We start from the raw sequence: 21509 nt of genomic DNA on the forward strand, positions 1-21509 counted from the left end.
AGCACACAGGCTTCAAACAGACCCAGGGCTTTCCTTCAAAGCACACTCAGCCACCCAGCCCTACGCGCCATCACTGAACTGCCATAGAGAGGAGTCAAAGGAGGACCGCTTGTATGCGGCTGCATGCAGACCGCGCCCAGCGGGGCTGCCAGATGACCGTTGGCCGACTTTTCCCACTCAGGTCAGAGGGTGATGGGTCCAGGGAGGCTGGGTCAACTCGGGGTCGGGGTTTTCCCTTGAAAGAGGGTTTCCCGGAAAGCCATTGGGAACAGACCTATAAAGAGGAGAGCAGAAGGAGGCGAGGCAAGGAGGTGACTGGGGGCGGCCTGTAGCATAGTGGTGAAGGTAAACGACTGGGATGCGCAAGGTCGGTGGTTCTAATCCCTGTGTAGCCACAATAAGATCCGCACAGCCGTTGGGCCCTTGAGCAAGGCCCTTAACCCTGGGGATCCTGCTTAGTCTAATCAACTGTACGTCGCTCTGGATAAGAGCGTCTGCCAAATGCCATTAATGTAATGCAATGTAATGTAAATGTGAATGACTTCAGGACTACAAGAGCAGCTATAACACCTCCAAACTCTCATTAGATCCAAGTCTCTTCTTCCTGTGATGGGAAAACTGTACTATGCCAAGGAGACACTGGTCTGAATTCTTGGCAGTTAGTTCTGCAGCAGCGACATTAGTTTGCTTGCCAAAGGTGATTCTTATCTTTGTTATTTCACATTTATTTGTTGGGATGTCAGGAGACAGGGGTCAATGCTAGGTTACTGAAGCAGGCGGGTGGCACAATGCTTGTGTGAAGACTACAAGGACACAGCTACTTGATGAGTTCACCCAGGGATGAGATGATTAGAAGGGGGATGAGGAGAAGGGCTGAGGGGATAGGATCCAGGGAGTAGGTTGTTGGTCATCATTTACAAGTGGAGGGAATGCAGAATGAGGAATGAGGGGTAGGGGTTATGGGGCAGGGAGGTTGTCTGGTGAGAAAGCTAGCGTCTTAGCCAACAACTGGGTAAATTGAGACAGCTCAGTGAGGACTAGCCTGATAGGCTAGGTGTGGGAATAGCTGGATATCCATTACATTACATTATAGGCATTTGGCAGATGCTCTTATCCAGAGCGACGTACAGTTGATTAGACTAAGCAGGAGACAATCCTCTCCCGGAGCAATGCAGGGTTAAGGGCCTTGCTCAAGGGCCCAACGGCTGTGCGGATCATATTGAGGCTACTCCGGGATTAGAACCACCAACCTTGCGCGTCCCAGTCCTTTACCTTAACCACTACACTACCGGCCGCCCTGCATGCAGGCTGTGGGCATATCCCACTGACAATGCCCCTTTCTTACTGTAGTGCTGGAAATTATACATAAACAATAGTAATAATAGTAATAATAATAATAATGATAATAATAATAATAATAATAATAGTCATCATCATGATCAATATTATCATTATTCAGCATTATCCTAAAAAAGAAAATAAGACAGTGAAACATGTCACCCCCAACATTTTTACATGAATTCATTGCTATATTTGGAAGTAGATGCTTGAGAGACTTAACGTTTGAGCGCGTGAAACTGGGTGGCCCAACAGTGCGTCTCCTAAAGTCGAAATGAAACCTACGCCTATGGGCATGTGTAATAGGCTATGAACTCACAGTCGTCGTTGGTGTACACTGCGGCGTCTAGTAACACAAATTGCACAGACAGACTGAGGTTGTTGGCGCAAGGCTGTGCCCGGCGCTCTGTGACAGCGAAACGTGCGGCCGCGCCTCACTTCCTGTGCAGGTCTCATTCAGTGAGTACTGACCTGTATGCAATTCACTTTTAGAGAGAGAGAGAGAGAGAGAGAGAGAGAGAGAGAGAGAGAGAGAGAGCGAGCGAGAGAGAGCGAGAGATGTTTGTTTCAACCAGAGGCAAGGACAGGCAGGAGAGACACAGAGAAAGAGAGCGGGCGTTCTGTATCGAAGGGGAGAGGAGGCAGTAGGCGCACGGACAAAAGCATATAAAAAGGATAATAGCCTACTTCATAACGAACCGTCCACCCATTGTTGCTAAATCAGTCTAAATTGGACCTATCCACATCCATGGGTTAACAGGTAAGTCTGTCTTGCGTTTTCATTCGCACCTCTGTTGTTATCACTTTGTTTTTACTGCCAAATTGAACCAGTATTTCTGTCTTGCGCTCGCGTTTAGGCGTAATTTTATTAACGGCGAGGTCCGCGGTCGTCGTAAATATCGTGCGATATTATTGGTTTTAAACATAATAACTCTGATGTAGCCGTCTATCCGACTGTGACACAAGTTAAAGAGGCAGCGTGAGTTTTATAACGAAGGCGCATCGGTTTTGACACTCACATCTCAATCTCGTAGCGCGTTTGAGTGGAGTCGCAGCTGTTAAATGCATTTTTTTTGGATGTCATTGTACAGAAATAGGCACGTATACCTACCCATCCAGAGTTTATATTGTCTGTTATATTGTCGCGTGGAGCAGCAAACTGTCAGCTCTTGTTTCTCGCTGTCGTCATGTTGATACATGCTGGTGAAGAAGGATGCTGGTCGATATTACATTGAGCATCTCTAGCAATTTTAGTGAAGCGTAGACGTGCATTATCCTACTATCGTTTGAGGAGCTTGGTGGCTACGCCGTGTCACCCGACACGACTCCGACGCAGCCCCCCATCGCCCACCCCACCCCGAGCGATTTTCAATGGTAAAAGTCAATTTACCAAGTTTCCGTCGTGGTAATGCAACTGGTCCGTCCTCTGGGCTGTCAATTGGTCCCTGTTTGAAGAAGACGGGGGTCTTCAAAACGGATTTTTTTCCGCGTAAATTTGTGCTGCGTCAACACTATACCCTACCCCTCATCAGGACAGACAAGATAAGGTTATGTTAGTTTCAGTTGGTGCGTTAGGTAGTTGTATTTTCTCATAACATTATAGCTCCGTTGTATGTGACTGCTCCGCTTGCCCTTCGGTACTACGGTAGCTGCCACTGAAGAGGGATGGTCCGGTATTTAATCTGAACCCTGCGCTCTATTTTTCGGGGTAGCCATGGGTCTGCCTCTGCCCCCTGAAACCTCGCAATTCTCTGCTCCTCCTCCATTTTCTCCTGTAGTGCCCACTGACAGGACTGCACGCGCTACCATCCGCCTGTTCAGGTGAGAAGTGTTGCCTAACTGCAACAAAGACGAAACGGAATGGGTGGTTTTTGTGGAACACCATGCGCTTTTAAATGTTTTAAGAAATACTTGTAATGATATAAAAATGTATTACTTGAGGGACTGAGGGAAGTTCTCAAACCGCATTGTTCTTAGCGTTTTGTTCAACCACGACTTTTGGTTTTGAGGAGTTTGTGGCTGACCAATTTATCCTACATCGGCATATCGGAATGGCATATGTCAGAAAAATACATAAAATACACATAAAACGCAAAAATGTCTCAAGAGGAACACGCTGCTATAGGGGGAGGGTGTTGGTGGTGGTGGGGAGCATGGTGTGGGTGTGTGACACAGCTACTCTCCATCTTTCAGGCTGTTTGATTGTAGGTGTGTGGGGGGTGTTGTATAGAGTTACAGGATTATGCGGGGGAGGGGTGACCGCTTCACAGGTGTGGCCCAAAAAGTCATACCGTCGTCCTCTTTGTGGTGGAAGAGGCCTGTGCCTTTCTGACTTCCTAAGACTCGAGAAAATAATACACATTTCTCATCCACAGTAATTACCTGACAAAGTGTGTTGTGTTCAATTGAAAATGTCCGTACAAAGGCCAAGCAATCGAAAGTGGTTCACCCACCCATCAGTGGACAGTAGCTAGATTTTATACCTCTAAAATCATGTAGTGACTTAACTTTGGATTTCACAAGCACAGGGACACTGCCAGCAGCTAGTATCCATTCCAGAAAAAAACTACACATTCAATAAGACCCATGGGCCATCAGAAATTTGCTAATTGCTGAGTGGGAGGAGATGCAAGCGTTCATACACCTTCACGATGTCAGGAATGCTGCCCTGCTTATGTGTTTTTTATCTCATGATTCATTCCCTGATTGGATTCCCTTTTGGTAAATGGAAAATGGTTGGCATTTATAGAGCGCCTTTATCCAAAGCACTGTACAACTGATGCTTCTCATTCACCCATTCATACACACACTTGCACACCAACAGCAATCGGCTGCCATGCAAGGCCCCGACCAGCTCGTCAGGAGCATTTGGGGGTTAGGTGTCTTGCTCAGGCACACTTCCTCGCACCCAGGGCGAGATCGAACCGGCAACCGTCCGACTGCCAGACGACTGCTCTTACCACCTGAGCCAATGCTGCTCCACAATGTCCCTTATACCAATGAGACGTTTACATGCTGCGGCCACTTCATCCAGGCCATTCTCTCTCTCATTCTGTTCATTTTATGGGAACTGTGGATGTTCTTTTAGGGTGCAACTTCAAACAGTGTGTTTGTGTGTCTATTTTTGGTGTAGCTGTTATTAAAATAATATGAAACAAAAATTATGCCTGAATACAGTTACTCATTTGTCAGTTTCTCTGTGCTCTGTTGCTTGTGATTGGACTAATTAAGACCCCTGCAGGTAGTTTCCGTAATTTACTGCCAAGGAGAATATTTATAGACCACCCTCATCTCATGTTTCACTGCCTGTTTGCGAAACCAAAGTGAGATGGACGTCTCTAGTTAAAGTACCCCCCCCCCCCCTCACCTCGTCAAGTGTTCTGACATTAGACCCCAACCACCCCGAACAGCCATTCAGACAGGGATTATGTCCTTTGTGTTCATAATGGTGAATACAGGTGGGAATAACACACGCACACACGCACACACACAGTCGTCCCCCCCGGGGAGAGAGAAATAGCAGCTGTGTTGCAGGTGCTGACCTCACACACCCTAACCTGAGGATTACCTGTGAAAAGGGCAGGATGCTGTACTGTTCTGTGCTGTGTTCTACAGACCACTGTAAACATTTCATTTCACCCACAGCTGCATAAGATATAAAATAAATACGTAATTAGTTACAGGTTGGAGCCCAGTAACAGATAATAGCTCCTGGAGACACAACGAAACAGGAGACAAGTGCTTCTTTAATCTCTCACGGAAACAGATATTACAAATACTCATTCAATGATATTACATAAAATGTGACCATACATTTTCTGTGTGTTTCACTCACACTGAATGGGGAATTTGCAGTCTTTTGAACGATTAGTTTAACACATTTAATTGTTACGCCCCCCTATTTACTGTAGTACACATACTGCTAGATTTGCAGTTCAATGACATGAACCAAAAATACTGGTTTCCCAATATTTCCAAAGCCCTGGAACTACTTATTGAGCAAAATACAGTCAAATGTGACCAACCTGCTTAAGAAACTCAACCTATATTCAAATACAGAATTGAAAAATAGCTTTGAATATATCAGAGAAAAACTGTTCTCGTTCACCAGTGAGGATTGCAGTATGATGTTTTTAGCGGAAGGCTTGTAAACATATCTGTTTGGCACATATTCTACCCTATACTGAATAGACTAATAGACATAATGTAACTGCTGAAGATTCACGGGATGGTAGGCAGTGTTTCAAATCAGAAAAAAATTAAGCTTTTCTCTAAACTCTTTCCACAGCCAGTGAGTAGATACGTAGGCTGCCAACGAAAATTGTCTTCAAACTGATTTGTTGAATGGCTTTCATTGACAGGATGAATTAAACCTTGCATACCTCTGAAAGAAAAATGTAAACGTCTATAACTTGATCCCTTCAGGCAAAGTTGTGTTCTCGTTGAGCCTGGTGAGGTAGCTAGCTTGGTAGATGTCCATCCATTCCAAAAACCCAACCTAAACATTTCTCTTTACTCTCTTCCCGGATTATGTTTGCCCCATGCCAGGAAAGGGTATGTATGTTCAACAGACACTGGGGAAAGGTCCAAATCTGTAACAGAAACTGGACAACTCACCTCGGCCCCTTCTCAAACCCTTCCGAGCCTCTGGAGCTTTGGCCTGGGGTCCACTTTTCTAAGCCTTTGTGCGAAAGGGGTACAGCGCTGTAGGAGTTCAACTGAACATGGCAACACTTACTTCTAAGCTGATGATTTGACTGCGGTTTTGCATTGGAGCTCAGGGCTATGTGAGGTTATGGACTTTGTTGGATCTTTGTGTATCGGCACTTCATTACTGCATGAAGGAATAAACACATTGCATACTGACCCTCAGACACGCACACACACACACTCACACGCACACACACACACACACACATGCACAGGCACAGATGCACACACACGCAGACACACACACACACACACACACACATGCGCAGACACACACACACACGCACATGCGCAGATGCACACACACGCAGACACACACACACACACACTCACACACACACACACACACACTCACACACACACACACACACACACACGCATGCGCAGATGCACACACATGCAGACACACACACACACACAAACACACTAACAGTGAATGCGGGTTAAAAGGATTGCTGGGTGGTAAAGTGGGGCTTGTCTAATAGAGTGCAGTGCAGAAGAAGCCAGATCTCCTTCACTCAGTCTTATCTGTAAAACCCAAGGGTCTCTGTGCTGCCAGACTCCCCTTCAGAGAGAATGGCTTTATGAGCTATCAGATGGGATCCGGCCCCCTCTCTCTCTCTCTCCCCCACACTCTTTCTCTCTCTCCCTCTCTCCCCCACACTCTCTCTCTCTGTCTCCCTCTCTCCCCCAGACTCACTTTCTCCTTCTCTCACCCACACTCTCTTCCTTGCTCTTTCTCCCTCTTTCCCCCGCACTCTCTTTCTCACTCTACCCCCACACTCTCTTTCTTCCTCCTTCTCTCTCCCTCTCTCCCCCACACTCTCTCACTCTCTTCCTCTCTCCCACACTCTCCCCCTCCCCCTCCCTCTCTCCCCCACACTCTCCCCCTCCCCCTCCCCCTCTCTCTCTCTCTCTATCTCTGCCACATGTTATTTCTTCCTCCCTTTTTCTTCTTCCTCATTCTTTCTCCACCCCCACCCCCTGCACTGCATTTCCCCTCTCTCTGTCACACTCTCTCTCTCTCTCTCTCTCTCTCTCTCTCTACCTGTCCCTCTCCCCCCATGCCCCCCTCCCTCGCCCCCTCTATCTCCGGTCCTTTGTGGAGGACAGAAAGAGGAGATGGACAGAGCTGCATAAAGGGGGCTCGCGCTCGTGGCTGTCAGGGCTGAATGGTTTATTTCTCTCTGAAAGTGCAGGTGAAGCCTGGCAGGAAGACCCCCACCGCCTCTCAACCTGGGCTTCATCTGGCTCCCAACTTGCCCCCCCACAACCCAGCACTGCCCCTTACACCCCCCCAACCCAGCACCCCTACACCTCCCCACAACCCAGCTCTGCCCCCCTACACCCCCCCAACCCAGCACCCCTACACTCCTCAACCCAGCACCCCTACACCCCCCCAACCCAGCACTGCCCCTTACACCCCCCCAACCCAGCACCCCTACACCTCCCCACAACCCAGCTCTGCCCCCCTACACCCCCCCAACCCAGCACCCCTACACTCCTCAACCCAGCACCCCTACACCCCCCCAACCCAGCACTGCCCCTTACACCCCCCCAACCCAGCACCCCTACACCTCCCCACAACCCAGCTCTGCCCCCCTACACCCCCCCAACCCAGCACCCCTACACCCCCTCAACCCAGCACTGCCCCTTACACCCCCCCAACCCAGCACCCCTACACTCCTCAACCCAGCACCCTTCCCCCTACCCCCCCCCCAACCCAGCATCCCTACACCTCCCCTCAACCCAGCACTGCCCCCCTACACCCCCCCAACCCAGCACCCCTACACCTCCCCACAACCCAGCTCTGCCCCCCTACACCCCCCACAACCCAGCATTGGCCCCCCATAACCTCCCCCTAAAACACTACTCAAAATGCCCCTCCCTTAAGCACTCACCTCCTTAAAAATCCCCCTAAAGTCCCCCCCCCCCAAACCCACCCCACAGCCTTCCCCTCCTCCCCCGAGTCCCAAATTGGCTTCCCTTGTCTGTTTGACTTACACGGCGGGTATATTTTACCCACGATGCTTGGTAATCCTGTTTCTTCTCCACGATGTCAGCCAAAGATGCACCAACCTACAACACTGGTGCAGCTCTAAATTAGCTTTTATTTTTCTCCCGAATTTTCAATAATCTCTCCTTCCTCTTCTGTCACTACTGTGCCATCCATACTCCATGCAAGAAACACTACAGCTAAAGCATATTACCTCCGCCAATGTATTATTTTACACCCTACAGATAACACACAGTATTTTAGAGTACAGAGCCAAATAAAAGAAAAAATAAGTCCTTGTCCCAAATGTAATGGAGCTCATGGTATATGTTGCAGAAAGGGAAAAGTGTAAACAGGTCCATCATCTTACAGACCCCAAAGCATTCCTGTGTGACGGACTGCTCCATTTTCTAACGAAGAGACTGAAATATACTCTGTGTAGAAGGCAGGAAACAGGAAACTTGCATCGTAGCCTCACATTGTCTGTTGGTTTTGGCCCCACTCTCAACATGTAATTACTTACCAATAGCCAGATTATCACTCTTATCCAGAGCGACGTACAGTTGATTAGACTAAACAGGAGACGATCCTCCCCTGGAGCAATGCAGGGTTAAGGGCCTTGTTCAAGGGCCCATCTTATTGTGGCTACACCGGGGACCAAACCACAGACCTTGCGGGTCCCAGTCATGATACATTTATTTACTTGGCTCTCTGTTTTCTCCCGTTTGTTTGTCTGTCTGCGCTTAAGTTCCTTCAGCAGTAAGACTGCTCATTACAGTCCTGATTTGTCCCTGTGAAGATCTCCAAATATAGCCTCTCTCTCCCCGTGAATGTCATCCTCATCCTCTTCTGTCTTACTTTGTTTTGTTTATTTGCTTTGAAATGCAAAGAGGTGAAAGTAGCCTGCATGCATTGGACAACCCCCTCTCCTCCCCTCCCTCCCATACAGCAAACATTTTCACATCATTGGAGAAACACTTTTAAAACTGCTTGTGCTCAATTATTCACAAAATCTAAGCCACCTAGCATTGTTCTGTGTTAAATGAGGAACATAATCAGCATCGAGAAACCTTTGTACTGGAGACATGCAGTGTGTGCAGGTTTTCATTGTTACTCTGCATATAATTGGTCAATTATAGCCGTTCATTACACAGTAAATTCACATCATCTGGTTTCTTTGGATCTGAATTGGTTGCTGATTTCAAGACAAAAACAAAAAACCCTGTGGCTCTCCAGAACCTGGGTTGGGGAACCCCTGACCTAGTAAACACGTCTGTTTGTGTTTGTTATCGAGAAGTCATTAAAGATGGCTTAGGACTTAATGTAAATGGGAGGGGGCTCCCTGCCCTGGCAAAGCCTGGCGTTTTCAGTCTACTGCCTGATTACCCACTTCAATCAGCTCTATAACTCCCTTTCTTCCCAACACTGATGTGTGGTGAGTGTTCCGGAGCAATATGGCTGCTATGTGTCAAACATGTTGAGTTGTACGGTTGTGCTGTGAGATGACTGTATGTTTGGTTTAATTCTGGTACCCACAGACATGTTAGACAAAAAAATATGGAAAAGATTAGACAATGAAATGGGTAAGGCAGAGAACTACTCGATGTTCTAAATGTATGATTTTAGGTTGCCAGCTTTAGACTGGATCCCCCGTAGCTGTGGACTCCTTCTTATGTAACTGGGTACAATGTTGACGGGGTTGTCTGTGCATCTTGTGTTGACTTGCAGCAATGCCATTGTAGGAATTTGGTCCTTTGTGAAGTAAAACGTCAGTCTTTAATTACAGTATGAAGCATACCGGGTAAAAGCAAAGCAGTTCAATTACAAAATCATGTTAGAAAGGAATGAGCATTTATGCCCCAAACCTCCTGAAGTAAAATGCACGTACTTGTCCCTGATTGGGTGACAGGCAGACGAATACACATTATTTTGTATGCATACGATGTGGCCAAGGAAACCAAATGGTCATTGTCAGCAAAGCAGACAGAGAACCCCCTTGATCATCCAGTATGGGCTTTCTAACCCCCCTTGATCATTCAGTATGATTGAGGTGTTAGGTGACCATCCAAGAACAATGAAGCAGGAAATGTATTCTTCCCTACAACATCATGCAACCTGCTCAGTGGCTGAAGCTAAGCGGGTGTGGGCTTGGTTAGCACTTGGCTGGGAGACCTCCTGGGGAAACTGAGTCGCTGCTGGAAGTGGTGTCGGTGGGCCAATCTTCCCTTTGGTCAAACCGCAGTGCCCCAGTGCAGTGATGGGGACACTGTGCTGTAGGAGACGCCGTCTTTCGGATGAGACATTAAACCGAGGTCCTGACTCGCTGTGACCATTAAGGATCCCATGACACTCGTTGCCAAAGAGTAGGGGGCTCCTCGGTGTCCTGGCTAAATTCCACACCTGGCTCTATCCACCTGCCACCTTGTCACCCCCTGATTTAATTTAATCTCTCCCTCTCCACCTCGGCTGATGGTGTGGCGACCGATCTGGCTGCCGTCGCAGGGAATTATTGAGTTAATTAGTGCGGAGATCAGGGTCACAGTATTAGGCCAGGAGCACTCTCTCAGTGTTTTTGGGACCCCGGTGATTTTCCCCTCACTGCTGAAGTGTCGATGGCGGAGTGAGCGGTCGTCAGGCACGGCTTCTTCTGCCGGCTGCCGTTTCATGTTGCTGTGGTGATTTGCAGAGGCCTCACACCCTACTTTTTTTTAGAGGGGTCGTTGGCACGGCAACAGAAGAGCGAACACCAATGCGAGCAACTCTGGATTTCCTGCCCCTGCTACAGGAAGTGGTTCATGGCCTCAGAATAACCCCCCCCCCCCCCCATGCGGTTTAAATATCCCCGTTCGTGCGAGAGGGAGGGCAGGATGGGGGGGCTCTGCTGCCACTGTCTCTGTCTTTGAGGGCCCTGTCCACCAGGTGACTCTGCCCCGGCCAGCCATGGCTATGCCCACACTTTCAGGAATGAGTCTCACTGCAGTTTATCCCTCCTGTTATGTCCCTCCACTTAGGTGTGTGACCTCTCTTTTTTTTATTGATACTGTATGATTTTCTCAGATTTCTTTGTGAATGATTCTAGTGGCACCTTCCCATACAGGTGCCCAACTTTCACTTTCTGTACCTCTAAAATGCTCTAAAATGCGATGTTTCTCACAGATGTTTTATCATATTTATGGATAAAAGGCTGGTAATTTGGGAGACAATAAGAAGGCAACACACTACGTGTCAACATTTTTTCTATTACAATATTTTTGTGTTTATTTCCACTGTTGGACTCAGTTTGACCCCAAATGTAAAACCAGTCATAAAATATGAACATAATAGGAGGGTTAATCCTCAGATGAGATGAGACACACACACACACACACGCACACACTCCACACACACACAGACATTAGAATACATAATCAGAATTGGCGATTCAGCCCATTTAGACTAATCATTTAAACAATGTCTACTTTTAAGATTAAGTATCTGCACTTAAATATCCTCATAACTTATACATTTCATACCAGGAAGCATGGCACTTGTCACCAGCTTCTAGAGCTTTCTTCCAGTGTGCTGCTCATAATTGCATACAGTAAGTAGTCTGGAAATTACATTTTATAATCAGTGCAATATCCTTGATCACAACACTTTTTTCTATCCCATTGGCCTTTTTAATGCAACCACTCTATTCCTAGGTCCTGAGACACACACTGTACATGTGCTGTACACACACATGCACACGCACATACACACACACACACAGCATTTTCATTGTAGTTTTTAAAAAGCATCCATATACGACTCACAAAGGATACGCTTGTGGCTAAGCTTTTTGTCAGAAGACATAACATAAAATAAAAGAGTCAATTTTGAATGCCTTGTTTTACACACAGACATAATATAGTCTAGTGGAGATCACACAGAACACCGAGACAAATGAGGGGGTAACCAAGGCAACAACGACAACTGTACTGTCTGCCTCTAGCACATGACCTGGCTCCATCCATTAACTATTTTCTGTGTGGAAGAAATAAGACACCCTGATATCATTGCAGTATTGCCCTTTTATTCATTTACATTTACATTTTAGTCATTTGGCAGACGCTTTTAATCCAAAGCGACTTACAAGTGCATAGGTTCTACCATAAGTCAAAGCATCACATCCAGAACTAGCAAAATACACATGAAATGCTGTTCTAAACATAGTTGTCATCATAAGTGCATTTCTTCTTTTTTTTGGGGGGGGGGGGGGTTATAGGGATATCAGAAAGGAGGGGCAGGGGAAATCAGGAGGGAGGACTAAGGTAGAGTTTAAAAAGGTGGGTTTTGAGTCTGCGTCGAAGTAGGTGGAGGGATTCTGCTGTTCTGACAGTGGTAGGCAAGTCATTCCACCACTGAGGAACCAGAACGGAAAACAGGCGTGAACGTGCAGCTCGACCGTCAGGTGCACGTAGAGAGGGAACCACAGGGCGACCAGAGCTGGCAGACCGGAGTGGTCTAGCTGGGGAGTAGGGAGTGATCAAGGATTGAATGTAAGGTGGGGCAGTCCCCTTAGCAGCCTGAAATGCCAACACTAGGGCCTTGAAACGGATGCGTGCGGCAATAGGAAGCCAGTGGAGGTGGTCATTTCCACCTACACCCACTTGCTTTTTTAACTGCGCTAATTACCGACGTGGCTGTGCTCATATGAAGTGTATGTGGATGTGAATGTATTGATTATCTGCCGTGAGTATTTACACAGACACAGCAGGGTGAGTGTGACCCCCAGAGACTCGGGTCCTGGGGAACAGAAGGCAGGTTTGGGTCCCGTGGTCTGGGTTTGGGTCCTGCAGTCAGGGTAGGCATGTAGGAAAAGAATGCAATTCTTAAATTATGTTTGATTGTTCATAAACCTTTATTGTCACAACGTGTTTTTTTTTTTTTTGTTCAGTGCAATAAAAATTCCACTAGCATGTGATGAGATATGTGGTTCTAGAAGCACTGGGCTCTGTGGAGTTATGTGCCTTTCCATCAGCTTTGATGGATTTCCATCAGCCGATGCATATGCATGAATGTTGAGTGTGCTGAAACGGGTGAGGTCAGGCCCCTGTGCGTGTTCCAGGGGTGATCTGGGTCCTGGGGCAGCTTCCTCCTGCACTACGTCTGCCATGCACCGTTCTGAACCGGCATTCGTCCTTTTCTTCTTTTAGTTTTTCCCCTTCTTTTCTCCTTCTCAGAGAGTAGAGAGAGATAGATAGAGAGAGAGAGAGAGAGAGAGAGAGAGAGAGAGAGAGGGAAGGAAGGAAAGCCCAATTACATGAAAGCAGGGTTCGTCGCGGTCGTCCCAGATCTGGGCCTGTAATGTCCGCGTGTGATTAGCGCAGTGAGACGGACTCTGCTGATGCAGAAGCCCTGTCCCTCACATCCCTCTGCGTGTTACTGCGGGCCGCTCCTCTCCTCCCCTCCCGAAACTCTTTCAGTTTGTTGCGTCATCCTGTGTTCAGTCAGTTTCATTTGTCACGGGAAGATTTCATATACTGAACCGAGCACGGCCGTTAGCAATACATGACATCATATTTACACTACTTCTGTGTTATGTTAGACGAACGTTTACATTGTTTTTTCATTCAATCTCGTTACGTAGCTGGTTACTCACTGAACTGAGATTATGAAGTACTGTGCTTAAATGCAACGCTGCTCTGCTCCATTACACCCCCTCAGTCGTGTTAGGCAGCCAGCAAACCATTTTACAAAAGAATGTGCGGCTAAAATGGTGTCTGGGAATTGAGGTTTTTCGCATTTTGACCTGGAAATGCTGTGTCAGTGCATGTTTTGTCACTGAGTGGTATTCATTCTTAATTCCCATTTAAAATCACAGACGGGAGCAGTTTCCTGCAAGCCCTGTGGCACTGGTGCCTTGAGTGGCACTGTGCAGTCTGTATCACTCCGAACAGGGAGACATACAGACATAGGAAGTCAAATGATGTGATTATTTAAGTTTAAGAGTTCCAAGAGAATGAAGGCCTAATATGTGTTTATGTTAGCGTCGCAAATGAACCATAAAGATTAGGTCCGAAAATAGCACAACTGTGTGTTTCAGTATTCTTACAAGGAAGCATATATGATCATTTCTTGTCTAGAAATTTGCACTAAAACATAAAATGCTCACTTTTCAACATATTGTTCATCAGAGGCCTCCTACAAGAAGGTTTAAACAGAGAAACATTTTTTAAACTGTCGTCAATGTCTTGGTTTCGCGCGGTTGAATGCATCACCTGTGGCGCAAATTGCCGTGCGAGAAAGGTGCGTTTATGCAAGTTGCCACGGGAAACGCGGTGGACATTTATTTGATCCTACAAGGCATCATGCTGAGAATTACTTTAATAAACGCGATCTGAAGTGCGCCAGCCCCGGAGCGAATGGCGCTGTCGCTTCGGCGTGAGCGAGCTGTCGCCTGTAGTCATCCGTAACGGGACCTGACAGATTGCGCTCCGGACACACGCGTCGCGACCCTTTGGCGACGCTCATCCTATCAGTGGTTTGGCTCCACGGGGCTAGTATTCAAACTACAGCCCTGTTCTACGGGTAAATTCCTTTTTAAAACCCACAGAATGTGAACCGTCTTTATTTAAATTTTCCGTTTACATTTTTTCATATGCTTGTCAACGTTCACGTGTAGGCCTTTGCACTGTAAAATACGCTGAACATTATTTGAACTAGCTGTTGGATTTCTACAGCACAACACAATGCTAACGCTTACTCAAAAGTAACCTAAATTCTAACAGCGATTGAATTAATATTCGGCAATTTTATAAATGCATTACAAGGGATCGATAGTGCAGCTATTGTGCCCATTTACTGTGCGTTTATCTGGATTTATTTCCTGTGAATAATGCATAGGAGATATGAAGCACTGAAAGGAAAGTACTGGATTTGCCTGCCACAGCTATATTTAATTAGACCCATCATGGGTCAGGAAACTAATTGAGTGAAACCCTGTCTTCAGGCAGACTGTTCATTACTGAGTGTGGGCATCAGGTTGATCTCCACACTCCTCACCAGAAAAAAAACAAAAACCTGAAGTTATTGTTTACTTTTGAAATCAAATGTTGTTACAGGACTGTTTATTTAATGAGATCTGACAGGCACCAGTAACAGCAGAAAGGCAATTATCGCTCCTTTGTGCTGCGCTGAACAGGTTTGCCAATATTGTTGAGCTGAAGAAGAAAAAGGGCTATGATACAAGAAAGTGCACTTCCTGTATACTCTATATTAGTATCTAGAGAGCCACTAAAATGCTTAATTTGCTTATTCGCTTGTTTTTGCTTTGTGTGTGTGTCTATGTGTGTGTATGTGTGCACATGTGTGTGTGTGTGTCTGTGTGTGTGTGTGTGTGTGTATGTCTGTGTGTGTTTGTGTGTGTATGTGTGTCTATGTATGTCTGTGTGTATGTGTATATGTGTGTGTGTGTGTGTGTGTATGTGTGTGTATCTGTGTGTGTGTGTGTATGTGTGTGTGTATCTGTGTGTGTGTGTGTATGTGTGTGTATCTGTGTGTGTGTGTGTATGTGTGTGTGTGTGTGTATGTGTATGTGTGTGTGTATCTGTGTGTGTGTGTGTGTGTGTATCTGTGTGTGTGTGTGTGTGTGTGTATCTGTGTGTGTGTATGTGTGTGTGTCTCTGTGTGTATGTGTGTGTGTATGTGTGTGTATGTGTGTGTGTATCTGTGTGTGTGTGTGTGTGTGTGTGTATGTGTGTGTGTGTGTGTGTGTGTATGTGTGTGTCTGTGTGTGTATGTGTGTGTGTATCTGTGTGTGTGTGTGTGTGTGTGTGTGTCTGTGTGTATGTGTGTATCTGTGTGTGTGTGTGTATGTGTGTGTGTATCTGTGTGTGTGTGTATGTGTGTGTGTATCTGTGTGTGTGTGTGTGTGTGTGTGTATCTGTGTGTGTGTGTGTGTATGTGTGTGTGTATCTGTGTGTGTGTGTGCATGTGCAGGTGCCAGTGGAGTTGGAGTCAGATGAAGGAGTGCAGGGAGGAGATGGAGATCTGCTCGTATTACAGGCAGCTCCTGCACGAGCTGGACGAGCAGAGGCAGCACGGGGTGCTGTGTGACGCGTGCGTGGTGGTGGAGGGGAAGGTGTTCCGGGCGCACAAGAACGTGCTGCTGGCCAGCAGCCGCTACTTCAAAACGCTGTACTGCCAGGTGCGGAAGGTTCCGGGGGGCGTCCCCGGGAGCCCCCACGCCGCCGCCGCCACCGCCACCACCGTCACGCACCTGGACATCGTCACGGCGACGGGCTTCCGCGTCATCCTGGACTTCGTGTACTCGGCGCGGCTCGCCCTCACCAGCAGGAACGTGATCGAGGTGATGTCGGCCGCCAGCTACCTGCAGATGACGGACATCGTCCAGGCCTGCCACGCCTTCATCAAGGCGGCCCTGGACATCAGCCCCCGCGCGGAGGCCGCGGAGGAGGCGGGCGCGGCCGCGGGGGGGCCGGCCGGCGGGGCCCCCGAGGCCCTGGCCTCGCTGGGCTGCTCCGCCCGCAGCTCCTCCCCCTGGCCGCCCCGCCGGAGCAGCCCCGCCGACTCGTCCGGCGACTCGGCCATCGCCAGCGGCCCCGAGGGCTCCGGCGGCCCCTACGGGCGCGAGGACCCGGACCCCAAGAGCCTGGAGAGCCAGGAGGACGCCTGGCCGGGGCACTTCGCCCCCGCGCCCGCCTCGCCCCCGGCGTGGCGCTGCCCCTCCGCGCCCGGCCGCCGCAAGAACCGCAAGAACAAGAGCACGGTGCGCCACATCACGCCGCAGCCAGAGGGCGCTGTGGAGGCCGGCTCCCCCGCCTTCCCCATGGGGTACAGCGGCCAGGACACTGCAGGTAGGGCACAAACGCTGCAGGGCGGACTAGTGCACAAGGACACACGGTCATCGTTCGGTGAAGACTCATTGGATGGGCCTGATTGGGCGTTTGCTCTGAAATTCTCAGCCCATGCATGGTAGTCTCTCGGGGTTATTTTTGCATCACAAACCCTCTCTCACTGACTAATATATGTACAGTAATGTTGCACTTTACCTTTTCAGGATGTATGCTTGCTTAACCGCCATCCTTCCTCTCACCTTTGTATTTATACCAGTGAGTGTAGTGACAACCCCGTCTCCCCTCCCCCCGACACACAAGATGGTGGTGGGCCTAATTTCAGCTTGTTAAAATCACCTGGCAACCTGCCCCCGACAATGCCACTGTGTCTGTGGACAAATGGGACAGAGGAGGACAGGAAGTGAGGAGCGTTACAGGAAGTCAGGTGCAAAGTGGCTTCTCTTACCTGGCCCGCTTCTCCATCACCTGCTTAGTTTGAATCGTTGACTCATTTTTGATTGTGAGATTCTACTAGCTGTTCGTTCTTAGCCTGGTTTGAATGACTGCAGCTTGGTTAGAGGTGGCAGTGGTTGGGCGGGCTGTCAGGCCAGTGTGTGGGGGGGGGACTGGGAGTATGTTGAAGTTCCAGAGGTCAGTGGTGTTGGTCATTAGAGTTGGTCGTTTGTTTTCTTTTCCTAATTTTGTTTCTTCAGCTCTCACATTCCCCGAATCCCCCCTCCAGGTTTGTCCCACACTCATTTGGGGTGTGGGGTGTATTGTCACATATTGCTGCCAGGATTGCTTCAGAAACACCGCTTGCAGAATTGCCTGGGGGAGTTTACTTCCAATCTACTTCCCATGTTTTCACGTTCCACTCCCACCTGTCAGAGGATACTGCTGCTGCTCCCTCTCCCCCTCTACCTCCAGTCTTCTCCTCTCACACCTCCCCTGTCGGCCCAAAGTCTTAACTCTCACTTTGTGTTCGTCTCTCCTCTTAAACTCTCTCTGTGCCCCGCTGTCTCCCTTGACAGACCACAGTGGCAGTTAGATTATGTGTGCTTTTACATTAAATTACATTACATGTCATTTGGCTGACGCTTTTATCCAGAGCGACGTACAGTTGATTAGACTAAGCAGGAGACAATCCTCCCCTGGAGCAATGCAGGGTTAAGGGCCTTGCTCAAGGGCTCAACGGCTATGGGGATGTTGTCGCTACACTGGGGATCGAACCACCAATCTTGCAGGTCCCAGTCATGTACCTTAACCACTACGCTACAGACCGCCCCGTGCTCTGTATTGTTGGTGAACCAGAACGTGACTTTTGTTTAAGCGATGATGCATATTTTAAGCTCAAGTTTATGCAAAATGAATCTACTAAGTACCAATGGACACTCCCCTGGGGTTCCAGAAAAAGCTTGCCACTCTTGGGCTCTTACAAGAACATTAATGTCCTGTGTTTTTGAGCTCATTGTCTAACCTGAGAACAAGATTACTCTTATTTGTATTGTAAGTGTGGCACCTGGATTCAAGTAAGGCTGCCAAGACAGCAAAAGGAAAGTATTTTTTAATCAAAGAAGAAACTTGCTAGATGAATCTGTTTCCATACTACAACAAAGAGTTCAACAACTTAAGGTGGTATTCTAGTCTCTACTCAGTCCAAGGGCCCGTTCCACAAAGCTGGTTTACTGTGTTAGCCGGATAACTACAGAAAGTAAAACTCAGAACAGTTATTTTTACTTTTACTGTTTTTTACAGTCCGTGTTCCAGATTTGGATGTAGTCACTAACTCAGTCATTCTGTTTTGTGGAACTGGCCCCTGGAGTGTCTTTGCAGCACATGATGAAAGTTATCTTGAAGTGTTTTTTGTTTTTGTTTGTTGAAATTTTTTGGAGAAATTGCTAGCACATTCACCTATTACCCTGGCTCTTTCTCTCTCTCTCTCACTTCCATTCCAATCAAATTGAGTTTAATTGGCATTACAATAAACAATGACTTCCCGGAGCACTTAGTTTACAAACTAGTTTACAAACTGTGAACAACTGCAGTGGTATTTTTGCATGTAGAACATTTGTGTTGTGTTCATGCGTGTGTAAAAAATGAAGGTAAAGTGTAGTCATTGTCACTTCCTGATCAATCATGTCTTGAAGTGAATTAATTCTGGAGAAAATGGTTTGTTTTTAAAATTAAGGTTTGAAAGATTTAAAATCAAAATGGCCCACCTCCCTCGCTCTCTTCCTCTCTGTTCATTTACACTCCTGCCATCCTGAGTGCCATTAACTCCCCAGATTACCTCCAGCCTCCTCTGGCTTCTCTCTCTCTACTCCTCCTCCAAACACTCCCACCATCTCTCATCTCCTCTCCTCTCCTCTCCTCTCCTCTCCTCTGCACCTTCAGGGTCTGATAGATTTATTTCTGTTTTTCATTCCCCGCCCCTCTCAAAGGCCTCATTCCTTTGTTTAAAAAACTGAGAGAGAGAGAGAGAGAGAGAGAGGGAGGGAGGGAGGGAGAAACTCTTCCTCTCACTCCTCTCTTTCTCTCCTCCCCGTTGTTTTCCTCCTGCTGGACGTGACCTCTGAGTTCTTGGGCTGTTTCAGAGCTGCTCTGTCCTCTTGCTCCTGCGTTCCCTGTATTCACAATTTCACATCACATGCAAAACATAGTTTTTCACCGAATATTGAGGCATTTGTTTTTATTTATGAGGAAATTTGACATTTGAGTACATACAGTAGAGCTTTTTGTGTCACCACATCATGAAAAATGGTGTGTCCCAAGCCTTACTTTTGCAATGTGATGAGAATTTAACCCCATAAACTTAAATTAAAGGACTACTTTTCTCATGGTAAGGTGAAAGACAATTAATTTTTTAACACATTTTATGCCATTCTCTCAGCTGGTTTGCCATAGTTAACAAAGAATCACCCAGCTGTGCTGTTAGGAGCTGGGCTGTTTGGAGCTGTGCTGTGCTGTTAGGAGCTGGGCTGTTAGGAGCTGTGCTGTGCTGTTAGGAGCTGGGCTGTTTGGAGCTGGGCTGTTTGGAGCTGGGCTGTTTGGAGCTGGGCTGTCAGGAGCTGGGCTGTTTGGAGCTGTGCTGTGCTGTTAGGAGCTGTGCTGTTAGGAGCTGGGCTGTTTGGAGCTGGGCTGTGCTGTTAGGAGCTGTGCTGTTTGGAGCTGGGCTGTCAGGAGCTGGGCTGTTTGAAGCTGGGCTGTTTGGAGCTGTGCTGTTAGGAGCTGGGCTGTTTGGAGCTGGGCTGTTTGAAGCTGGGCTGTTTGGAGCTGGGCTGTGCTGTTAGGAGCTGTGCTGTTAGGAGCTGGGCTGTTAGGAGCTGTGCTGTTAGGAGCTGTGCTGTGTGGAGCTGTGCTGTTAGGAGCTGTGCTGTTAGGCGCTGTGCTGTGTGGAGCTGCGCTGTTAGGAGCTGGGCTGTGTGGAGCTGCGCTGATTGGGGAGTGCTGCAGTGACAAGTGTCACTCACACACTGTCTTCCTGTTTGTGAGAGAATAAAATGATTGGACCGTGCTGTAGCTTATCACCATGGGATATATGGGCCATGGGCTCTCCGGGAGGGGTGGGGAGTTGCAGGGGAGGGGGTGTTTGGGATATCTGTAGTATTCCATATTGTCTGGAGAATTCAAAACCAGATAACCTGATGCCTCCGTGACCCTGTAAATGAAGAGAGACTGCACTGTATTGTGGAGAATGCTCTGGAAGATTCCTGAAACTCCCACACAAAACCAGAGGGTTTCGGTTTCGGAGAGGGGAGGGGAGGGGCCGCCTCTCCTCCCAGAGGGTCAGAGGGTGAAGGGTCAGAGGTCATACACTCCTCCAGTCCTTTCTCTGTTTTTTAAACATCCATTCTGCAGCCCTCCAAAGACGGGGGGTGGGGAGTTGGGTGCAGAGTAAAGACTGGTGTTAACTGCTGAAGTCGGTGGTTGCGTGCCGTCATGGAAACCAGGTTTTACTGAAAAGTCACTTTAGTAGGACAATTTTAACATTTAAATTGCAATGTCACGAAGGACACAAATACACAAACACAGTTTGGAGGAAATGATTAAGTCATCGTCATCCGTATCTGACAGCTCCATCGACTGCTCTGTCAGTGTGAGAACGAAAGGAGGAAGGATTGATACAGAAGGGGGCATGATTTTAAAATCTCACTAGCTCTACTCATTCTGTTTGTCTGGGGCGGTACCTTAACCACTAGTGTAATGGTTAAGGTACATGACTGGGACCCGCAAGGTCAGTGGTTGTAATGTAATGTAATGGTGTAGCCACAATAAAATTGAGCAAGGCCCTTAACCCTGCATTGCTCCAGGGGAGGATTGTCTCCTGCTTAGTCTAATCAACTATTTGTCTACCAAAATGCCATTAATGTAATTCCTTTGGAAAAGGAAAAAGTGCTTGTATGCAGCCTGCAATTCCATTACAGAGTACACAATGAGAAAGATTAATTTACCGTTCCATCATGTATATGTGTGTGTGTGTGTGTGTGTGTGTGTGTGTGTGCATGCGGGTGGGTGCATGCGTGCATGTGTGTTATTCAGACCTGGGCAAATACTGTATTTGTGATTCTTTTATCCAGTTAACATCACAGTGTGCGACTAATGCTTGAGGCTGGTGTGGGAGAGCTGGCATTGTGTTTGAGCAAAAC

At 47.7% G+C, this 21509-nt stretch overlaps 1 pseudogene; it reads left to right on the plus strand.

Moving 5' to 3' along the window:
- The first annotated feature begins 1947 nt into the window (after positions 1–1947).
- LOC133110115 (zinc finger and BTB domain-containing protein 46-like) overlaps positions 1948–21509 on the plus strand; it is a 28345-nt pseudogene continuing 8783 nt past the window's right edge.

The sequence above is a fragment of the Conger conger genome, chromosome 14 (assembly GCF_963514075.1).
Source record: "Conger conger chromosome 14, fConCon1.1, whole genome shotgun sequence".
NCBI classification, from domain to species: Eukaryota; Metazoa; Chordata; class Actinopteri; order Anguilliformes; family Congridae; genus Conger; species Conger conger.